This window comes from Pristis pectinata, chromosome 4 (genome assembly GCF_009764475.1).
Source record: "Pristis pectinata isolate sPriPec2 chromosome 4, sPriPec2.1.pri, whole genome shotgun sequence".
Lineage (NCBI taxonomy): Eukaryota > Metazoa > Chordata > Chondrichthyes > Rhinopristiformes > Pristidae > Pristis > Pristis pectinata.
The window spans coordinates 119,990,099-119,999,646 of NC_067408.1; positions in this window are offsets into that span (position 1 = coordinate 119,990,099).

The window sequence follows — 9,548 nt, forward strand, 5'->3', positions numbered from 1 at the left end:
AATAGGAACATGCTGTCCCTGAACTATTTATATCACACTTTTAAAAGCCTCCCACTTGCCAGACGCACTTTTACCTGCAAACAGTCTCTGTTTACCTGCAAGTGACCTCTGCAAGTTCCCACCTAATGCCTCCAAAATTGTCCCTGCTCCAATTTAGGGCCTCAACTTGTGGATTTAAAAAGGAAATTAGGAAGGCAAAGAGGGGTCACAAAATATCACTGGAAGACAGGATTACAGACAATCTGAAGGCATTCTATAAGTATATTAAGGGCAAAAGAATAACCAGGGAATGTGTCGGGCCCATTGGGGGACAAAAGGCTCTCTGTGCATGGAGCCCAAGGGTACAGGTGAGGTCCTAAAGGAAAGACCATTGGTTTAAACTTCATTTATTTCAATGGAAGAGGCTTGACAGGTAAGGCGGATGAACTCAGGGCGTGGATTGGCTCTGGGGACTGGGATATCATAGTCATAACAGTTGGGGAGTTAGGAAGTTATGGTGCAGTTATTTAAGACATTGGTGAGGCCATACCTGGAGTATTGTGTATAGTTATCAACACCCTATAATAGGAAACATATTATTAAACTAGAGAAACTGCAGAAAAGATTTACGTGGATGTTGCCTGGGCTTGGGGGCCTGAGGTTGTGTAGACTAGGATTTATTCCCTGGAATGACAGAGGTGTATAAGATCATGAGGGGCATAGACAGGGTGAAAACACGCAGTCTTTTCCCCAGGGAGGGGGTACTAAAAACAAGAGGGCATAAATTTAAGTTCAGAGGTGAGAGATTTAAAAGGGACATCAGGGGCAGCTTCTTCACATGGGCACATGAATGAGGGGAAATGGAGGGATATGGACATTCTGTAGGTAGGAGGGAATAGCTATGTCGGCACGACATTGTGGGCCGAAGGGCCTGTTCTGTGCTGTACTGTTCTATGTTCCTGTGTGTGGCTCCACACACAGATGGCTGTGCTGATCTTTAAGGGGACCTATTCTCTCCCTGGCCACCATTTTACTAATATTCCTGTGGAATCTCTTGGGATTTTCCTTAACCTTGCCTGCCAGATCCATCTCATGCCCTCTTTTTGCCCCTTAAGTATACCCCTACTCCTCTTGTACAAAAGGTGGTGCATATTTGGAATGAGCTGCCAGAAATAGTGGTTGAGGTGGGCACATTAGCAACATTTAAAAGCCATCTAGATAAGTACATGGATGGGAGAGGTTTCGAGGGCTCTGGGCCAAACGTGGGCAGATGGGACGAGCTCGCTGGGCAGCACAGTCGGCATGGACGAGTTGGGCCAAAGGGTCTGTTTCTGTGCTGTATGACTCTACTTTTCATCGGTATTCACAAAGGAAACAGAATTTGTAGTGTCAGGATTCAGTGAAGGTGAAATTCTAGTGCAGGTCTCCATCAATAAAGAGGAGGTACTTGATGCCTTGGCAGGCATAAGGGTGGTTAAATCCTCAGGACTGCATGAGCTTTATCCCAGGCTGCTATGGCAGGTGAGTGAAGAGATTGCTGGAGCTCTGGCTGAGATTTTTAAATCTTCACTGGACACACGAGGTACCAGAGAACCGGAGGAAGCAAATGTTATTCCCCCTTTCAAGAAGGGCAACAGGGAAAAGCTTGGTGACTACAGACCTGTGAGCCCCACATTAGTGGCAGGGAAGTTATTGGAAAAATTCTAATGGACAGGATTAATGATCACTTGGAAAGGCAGGAACTAGTCAGACAGCCAGCATGGCTTTGTCAAGGGCAGATTCTGTCTGACCAATCTGACCAAATTTTGCAGATAGATAGCAAAGTGCATTGACAATATAGAAGGCCCTACCAGGGAGAGGGCAAAGCTTGACCTACTCTTGAGAAGTGGGCAGGACAAGCGCCAACGTGTCAGTGGCGGAGCACTTTGGGACCAGTGACCATAGTTCTATTAACTTTAAATTAGTTGACGGCAACAATATTGTAGTCCCATGTGTTCATTAAAGCTTTGAGTTCATCTGTTACACGTTAGAATCCTTGTGTTAATAGATGCTGTTTAGCTTTGTATTCCCCTGACGTGCATTTACCCACCTGCTCTGCCTACTGGACTTATGAACTTTTTCTCCTCAAGGTGACTGGACCTTCCCATCTGAAGATCCATTCTAAGCCCCAGTCCCCGGCCAACTCAGCTTAAACCTTCCCCAACAGCACCAGCAAACCTCCCCACAAGGAATGTGGTCCCTCTCTGGTTAAGGTGCAACCTGTCCCTCTTGTACAGGTTCCACCTTCCCCAGAAACAGTGCCAATGATCCAGGAACCTAAAGCCCATCCCCTGCACCATCCCATCAGCCACACCTTCACTTGACCCATCCTCTGTTCCTACACTCACCAGCCCGTGGCACTGGAAACAATCCAGAGATTACAACCTTTGAGGTCCTGCTCTTTAAACAGTTACCCAGCTTCCTAAACTCCTGTTGCTTCACCTCATCCCTTCTCCTACTGATGTCATTGGGACCAACATGTAATTGGTAATTGGTTTACTATTGTCACCTGTGATGGGTTTATACTATAGATCCCCAAATAGCTATAGGGACACTGAGGAGCAGATATGCAGGCAGATTGTGGAAGGAGCGAAAACAACATGGTTATCATTGTGGGTGACTTCAACTTCAACTGGGAACTCCTTAGTGCAAAAAGTTTAAATGGGGCCAGTTTGTTAGGTGTGTCCAAGAGGGTTTCTTGAAGCAGTATGTAGATAGTCCAACTAGAGGGAAGGCTACACTGGATCTTAGAACCATAGAACAGTACAGGCCCTTTGGTCCACCATGTTGTGCCGACTTTTAAACCACGCCCAAGTCTATCTAACCCCTTCCTCCCACATATCCCCCTATTTTAAATTCCTCCATATACTTATCTACCAATCTCTTGAATTTGACCAACATATCAGCCTCCACCACCACCCCAGGCAGCACATTCCATGCACCAACCACTCTCTGGGTGAAAAACCTCCCTCTGATGTCTCCCTTGAACTTCCCACCCATTACCTTAAAGCCATGCCCTCTTGTATTGAGCAATGGTGCCCTGGGAAAGAGGTGCTGGCTGTCTACTCTATCTATTCCTCTTAATATTTTCTATACCTCTATCATGTCTCTCCTCATCCTCCTCCTCTCCAATGAGTAAAGCCCTAGCTCCCTTAGTCTCTCCTCATAATCCATATTCTCTAATCCAGGCAGCATCCTGGTAAAGCTCCTCTGCACCCTTTCCAACACCTCCACATCCTTCCGAGAATGAGGCGACCAGAACTGGACACAGTACTCTAAGTGTGGTCTAACCAGAGTTTTGAAAAGCTGCATCATTACTTCGTGGCTCTTAAACTCGATCCCACGTATTATGAAAGCTAACATCCCATAAGCTTTCTTAACTACCCTATCCACCTGTGAGGCAACTTTCAGTGATCTGTGGATATGAACCCCCAGATCCCTCTGATCCTCTACACTGCCCAGAATCCTACCATTTACCTTGTATTCCGCCTTGGAGTTTGTCCTTCCAAAGTGTACCACCTCACACTTCTCAGGATTGAACTCCATCTGCCACTTCTTAGCACAGCTCTGCATCCTATCAATAACCCTCTGTAAGCTACGACAGCCCGCCACACTATCCACAGCACCGATCTTTGTGTCATCTGCAAACTAGCTAACCCACCCTTCCACCCCCTCATCTAAGTCATTAATAAATATCACAAAAAGTAGAGGTTCCAGAACCGATCCCTGTGGGACACCACTAGTCACAGCCCTCCAATCCGAATGCACTCCCTCCACTAGAACCCTCTGCTTTCTACAGGCAAGCCAATTCTGAATCCACATGGCCAAGCTTCCCTGGATCCCTTGGCCTCTGACCTTCTGAAGAAGCCTACCATGCGGAACCTTGTCAAACGCTTTACTAAAATCCATGTAGACCATATCTACTACACTACCCTCATCAATCTTCCTGGTCACCTCCTCAAAGAACCCTATCAGGCTTGTGAGGCAAGATCTTCCCTTCACAAAGCCATGCTGGCTGTCCCTAATCAGTCCATGATTCTCTAAATGCTCATAGATCCCATTTCTTATAATCCTTTCTAGCAGCTTACCCGCCACAGACGTAAGGCTCACTGGTCTGTAATTCCCTGGACTATCCCTACTACCTTTTTTGAATAAGGGGATAACATTTGCCACCCTCCAATCCTCCGGTACCATCCCCGTGGACAACAAAGAGTCAAAGATCCTAGCCAATGATTCAGCAAACTCCTCCCTAGCATCACGAAGCAGCCTAGGGAATATTATGTCAGGCCCCGAGGACTTATCTGTCCCAATGTTTTCTAACAGCTCCAACACATCCTCTCTCTTGATATCTACATTCCCTAGAACATTACCCCTACCAACACTGTCCCCAGCATCATCAAGACCCCTCTCCTTGGTGAATACTGAAGAGAAGTATTCAATGAGAACCTCACCCACTTCCACAGCTTCTAGGCACATCTTCCCACCTTTGTCTTTAATTGGACCTACCTTTACCCTAGCCATCCTTCTGCTCTTCACGTACGAGAAAAAAGCCTTGGGATTCTCCTTAACCCTACTTGCCAAAGCCTTTTCATGTCCCCTTCTCACTCTCCTCAGCCCCTTCTTAAGTCCCCTCCTTGCTACTCACGAGCCGTCTGATCCTTGCTGCTTACACCTTATGTATGCTGCCTTCTTCTTCCTAACTAGTTGTTCCACCTCTCTCGTCACCCACGGTTCCTTCACCCTGCCATTCCTTCTCTGCCTCACCGGGACAAATTTATCCCTAATATCCTGCAAGTGATCCCTGAACATCGACCACATCTCCATAGTACATTTCCCTTCAAAAATGTCACCCCAATTCACACTCTCAAGTTCTCGCCTTATAGCCTCATAATTTGCCTTTCCCCAATTAAATATCTTCCCGTCCTCTTTGCTCCCTTCCCTGTCCATGACAATTCTAAAGGTTATGGAGCAATGGTCACTGTCCCCCCAAATGCTCACCCACCGATAGATCTGTCACCTGACCCGGTTCATTACCTAAAACTAGATCTAATATGGCATCCCCTCCAGTCGGCCTGTCAACATACTGTGACAGGAATCCGTCCTGTACACACTTAACAAACTCTGTCCCCTCTAAACCTTTGGCACTAAGCAGGTGCCAATCAATATTTGGGAAGTTGAAGTCTCCCATTATAATAACCCTGGTATTTTCGCATCTTTCCAAAATCTGCCTCCCAATCAGCTCCTCAGTATCCCTACTGCTACCGGGGGGCCTATAGAATACTCCCAGGAGGGTAACTGCCCCTTTCTTGTTCCTAACTTCCACCCATATTGACTCTGGAGAGGATCCTTCCACATTATCTACCCTTTCTGCAGCTGTAACTGTGTCCCTGACCAGTATCGCCACCCCTCCTCCTCTTCTCCCCCCCTCCCTATCCCTTTTAAAACACTGAAAACCAGGGATATTCAATATCCATTCCTGCCCTGATGTCAGCCATGTCTCTGTGATAGCCACAATATCGTAGTCCCATGTACTTATCCAAGCTCTCAGTTCATCACCCTTATTCCTGATGCTTCTTGCATTTAAGTAAATGCACTTTAGCCCATCCACCTTACTACTTTTGTGGCCTGGAATCTGCTTCTCCTTCCTCAAAGCTTCTCTACCTGTCAGATCTGACTTTTCCCCATCCCCTTCTTCCTCTGACCTACTCCTCCGGTTCCCTTCCCCCTCACAATCTAGTTTAAACCCTCCTGAACCACCCTAGCAAACCTGGCCACAAGGATATTGGCCCCCCTCAGGTTCAGGTGTAACCTGTCCTCTCTGTACAGGTCCCACCTTCCCCAGGAGAGATCCCAATGATCCAAAAATCTAAAACCCTCCCTCCTGCACCAACTTCTCAGCCACACATTTATTTGCCATCTCCTCCTATTCCTACCTTCACTATCGTGTGGCACTGGCAGCAATCCTGAGATTGCTACCCTTGTGGTCCTGTTCTTCAGCCTTCTGCCTAGCTCCCTAAACTCACTTTTCAGGACCTCATCCCTCTTCCTACCTATGTCATTGGTACCAACATGAACGACGACTTCTGGCTGTTCTCCCTCCCGCTCTAGAATCCTGTGGACCCGATCAGAGATGTCCCGGACCCTGGCACCTAGGAGGCAACATAACATCCAGGATTCATGCTCACTGCCACAGAACCTCCTATCTGTTTCCCTATCGAGTCCCCTATCACTACTGCCTTCCTCTTCTCCTCCCTTCCCTTCTGAGAAGCAGGACCAGTCCCAGTGCTAGAGATCTGGTTACTGCTGCTGGGCCCCAGCAGGTCATCTCCCTCAACAGCTTCCAAAGCGGAAAACCTGTTACTGAGGGGAACAACCTCCGGGGTCCTCTGCTCTATCTGCCTGTACATTTTCTTTTTCCTTTTCCCTCCCCTGACAGTCACCCTTCTATCTACTTCCTGGACTCCAGAAGTACCTGGTCTAAGGGGGGTGACCGTCTCCTGATGTACAGTAGCTACATAACTACCTGACGCTCCGCAGTGTTTGAAGCTGCAACTCCAGCTCATCAATTCTCAGCCGAAGTTCCTCCAGCCTCAAGCACTTACTGCAGACGTGGCCATTGTGGACCAAGGTAAGGTCCATGAGCTCCCACATTAAGCAGCCGCAGCACACCACCATGTCCTCCATCTGAACTAATTCTACCACCACCATCCTACCTAGTTTTTTCCTACTCAAAAATTTCTAACAGATAACAGGTAAACCTTACCTTTACTTACCAGCTACTCACCTGCCTCACCCCTTTAAGCCGAAGCCCCTTGAGCCAAAGCCCAAATCACTCTGCTCCCTCTCACTCCGCTGCCTGCTCTGATGCTGCCCGCTGGATATGGCGGTCTTCTTTTTAAACTGTGCACACGCTAACGACTGACGTCACGCGCCTGCGCACTTACTCCCCGCTATCTCTGAAACCGTTAGAAGAAAGAGAAAAAAAACTTATCTCCTCGGAACTCCTCGGCTGCTTCCGTGCGCTGGCCTCTCGCTCCTGCTAGTCTGTATTCCTCACGAGCCCTGTCTGATCCTTGCTGCTTACACCTTATGTATGCTGCCTTCTTCTTCCTAACTAGTTGTTCCACCTCTCTTGTCACCCATGGTTCCTTCACCCTGCCATTCCTTCTCTGCCTCACCGGGACAAATTTATCCCTAACATCCTGCAAGAGATCCCTGAACATCGACCACATCTCCATAGTACATTTCCCTTCAAAAATGTCATCCCAATTCATACTCGCAAGTTCTCGCCTTATAGCCTCATAATTCGCCTTTCCCCATCTTTGCTCCTTCCTGTCCTCTTTGCTCCTATCCCTGTCCATGACAATGCTGAAGGTTAGGGAGCGGAGGTCACTGACCCCCAAATGCTCACTCACCGATAGATCTGTCACCTGACCCGGTTCATGACCTAATACTAGATCTAATATGGCATTCCCTCTAGTCGGCCTGTCAACATAGTGTGACAGGAATCCGTCCTGGAGTCTTGTACTGGGAAATGAGCTTGGCCAGGTGACTCACCTTTCAGTGGGTGAACACTTGCGAAACAGTGATCACAACTCCTTAAGCTTTAAGATAGCTATGAATAAGAACAGAGTGGACCTTGCAGGAAAGTATTAAATTAGGGGAGGGCAAATTATGAGGGCATCTGACAGAAGCTAGGGGAGAGTTAATTGGGAAGAGTTATTTTCGGGCTTTAAATAACCTCCACATCTGACATGTGGAGGTTATTTAAGGACCAGCTGCACAGAGTTCAGGACCAGTTTGTTCCAGTAAGAGGGAAGGATGAGGATGGCAAGGTACGAGAACCTTGGATGATGAGAAAGGTAGTTAATTTAGTCAGGAAGAAGGAAGCATATGTAAGGCTTAGCAAGCTGGAATTGAACAGGGTGCTTGAGGACCATAAAGGAGCCAGAAGGGAACTCAAAGGGACTTGGAGAGCAAGAAGGGGTCATGGAAAGTCCTTGGTGAATAGGATTAAAGAGAATCCCAGGGCATTCTACACATACTGTACATTGAGCAAGAGGATAACTAGGGAGAGGGTAGGACCACTCAAGGATAAAGGAGGGAACTTGTGCTTATAGTCGGAGGATGTGGGTGAGATCCTTAATGAGTCCTTTAGAACATAGAACACTACAGCGCAGTACAGGCCCTTTGGCCCACAATATTGTGCTGACATCTTATCCTGCTCTAAGATCTATCTAACCCTTCCCTCCCACATAGCCCTCCATTCCTCTATCATTCATGTATCTATTTAAGACTCTCTTAAATGTCCCTAATGTATCTGCCCCCACAACCTCTGCCGGCAGTGCGTTCCACGCACCCACCACTCTCTGTGTAAAAAAACATACCCCTGACATCTTCCTCCAATCACCTCAAAATTATTTAAGAGGGGCTTGGATGGGCACATGAGTGAGTGAAAATAGAGGGATATGGGCATTCTGCAGGTAGGAGGGAAGAGCTATGTCAGCACAACATTGTGGGCTGAAGGGCCTGTTCTGTGCTGTACTGTTCTATGTTCTAGGTTCTGTTCCTACAGAACTCTGGTTAGGCTGCATTTACAGTATTGCGTGCAATTCTGGTCACTTCACTATAGGAAGGATGTCAAGGCTTTAGAGAGGGTGCAGAGGAGGTTTACCAGGATGCTGCCTGGATTAGAGGGCATGCGCTATCAGCAGAGGCTGGACAAACTTGACTATTTTCTCTGGAGCGGTGGAGGCTGAGGGGTGATCTGTTGGAAGTGTATAAAATTATGAGGAGCTTAGATAGGGTGGACAAACAATATCTTTTACCCATTATTGAGCGATCCAACACCAGAGGGCATGCACTTAAGGTGAGAGGGGGTAGGTTCGGAAGAGATGTGAGGGGTAAGTTTTTTACTCAGAGAGTGGTGGATGCCTGGAATGCGTTGCCTGATAGGGTGGTGGAGGCAAATTCACTGGAGGCTATTAAGAGGAGCTTGGATGGGCACATGAATGAGAGGAAAATGGAGGGATATGGGCAATCTGTAGGTAGGAGCGATTAGCTATGTTGGCACAACATTGTGGGCCAAAGGGCCTGTTCTGTGCTGTATTGTTCTATGTTCTATGAGTGAACATCACCTCTCCTCTATCTCCTGTTGTCTGTAATACACCCCCAGCAAAGTGATGATTACCGTTTTAGTTCCTAATCTCTACCTGTAAGGCCTTGTTTGAAGAGCCTCCCTCAACACTGAAGCAGTGCATTCTTTGACTAACAGTACAATACCTCCTCCACTTTTAAATTGGTTTATGATTGTCACACAAGACCGAGGTACAGTGAAAAACTCATCTTGCATACCGTCCATACAGATCAATTCATTACATCAGTGCATTGAGGTAGTACAGGGTAAAAAATTAACTGAATACAGAGTAAAGTGTAACAGCTACAGAGAAAGTGCAGTGCAGGCAGACAATAACGTGCAAGGTCATAAGGTACACTGTGAGGTTAAGAGTCCATCTTATCGTACTAACCGA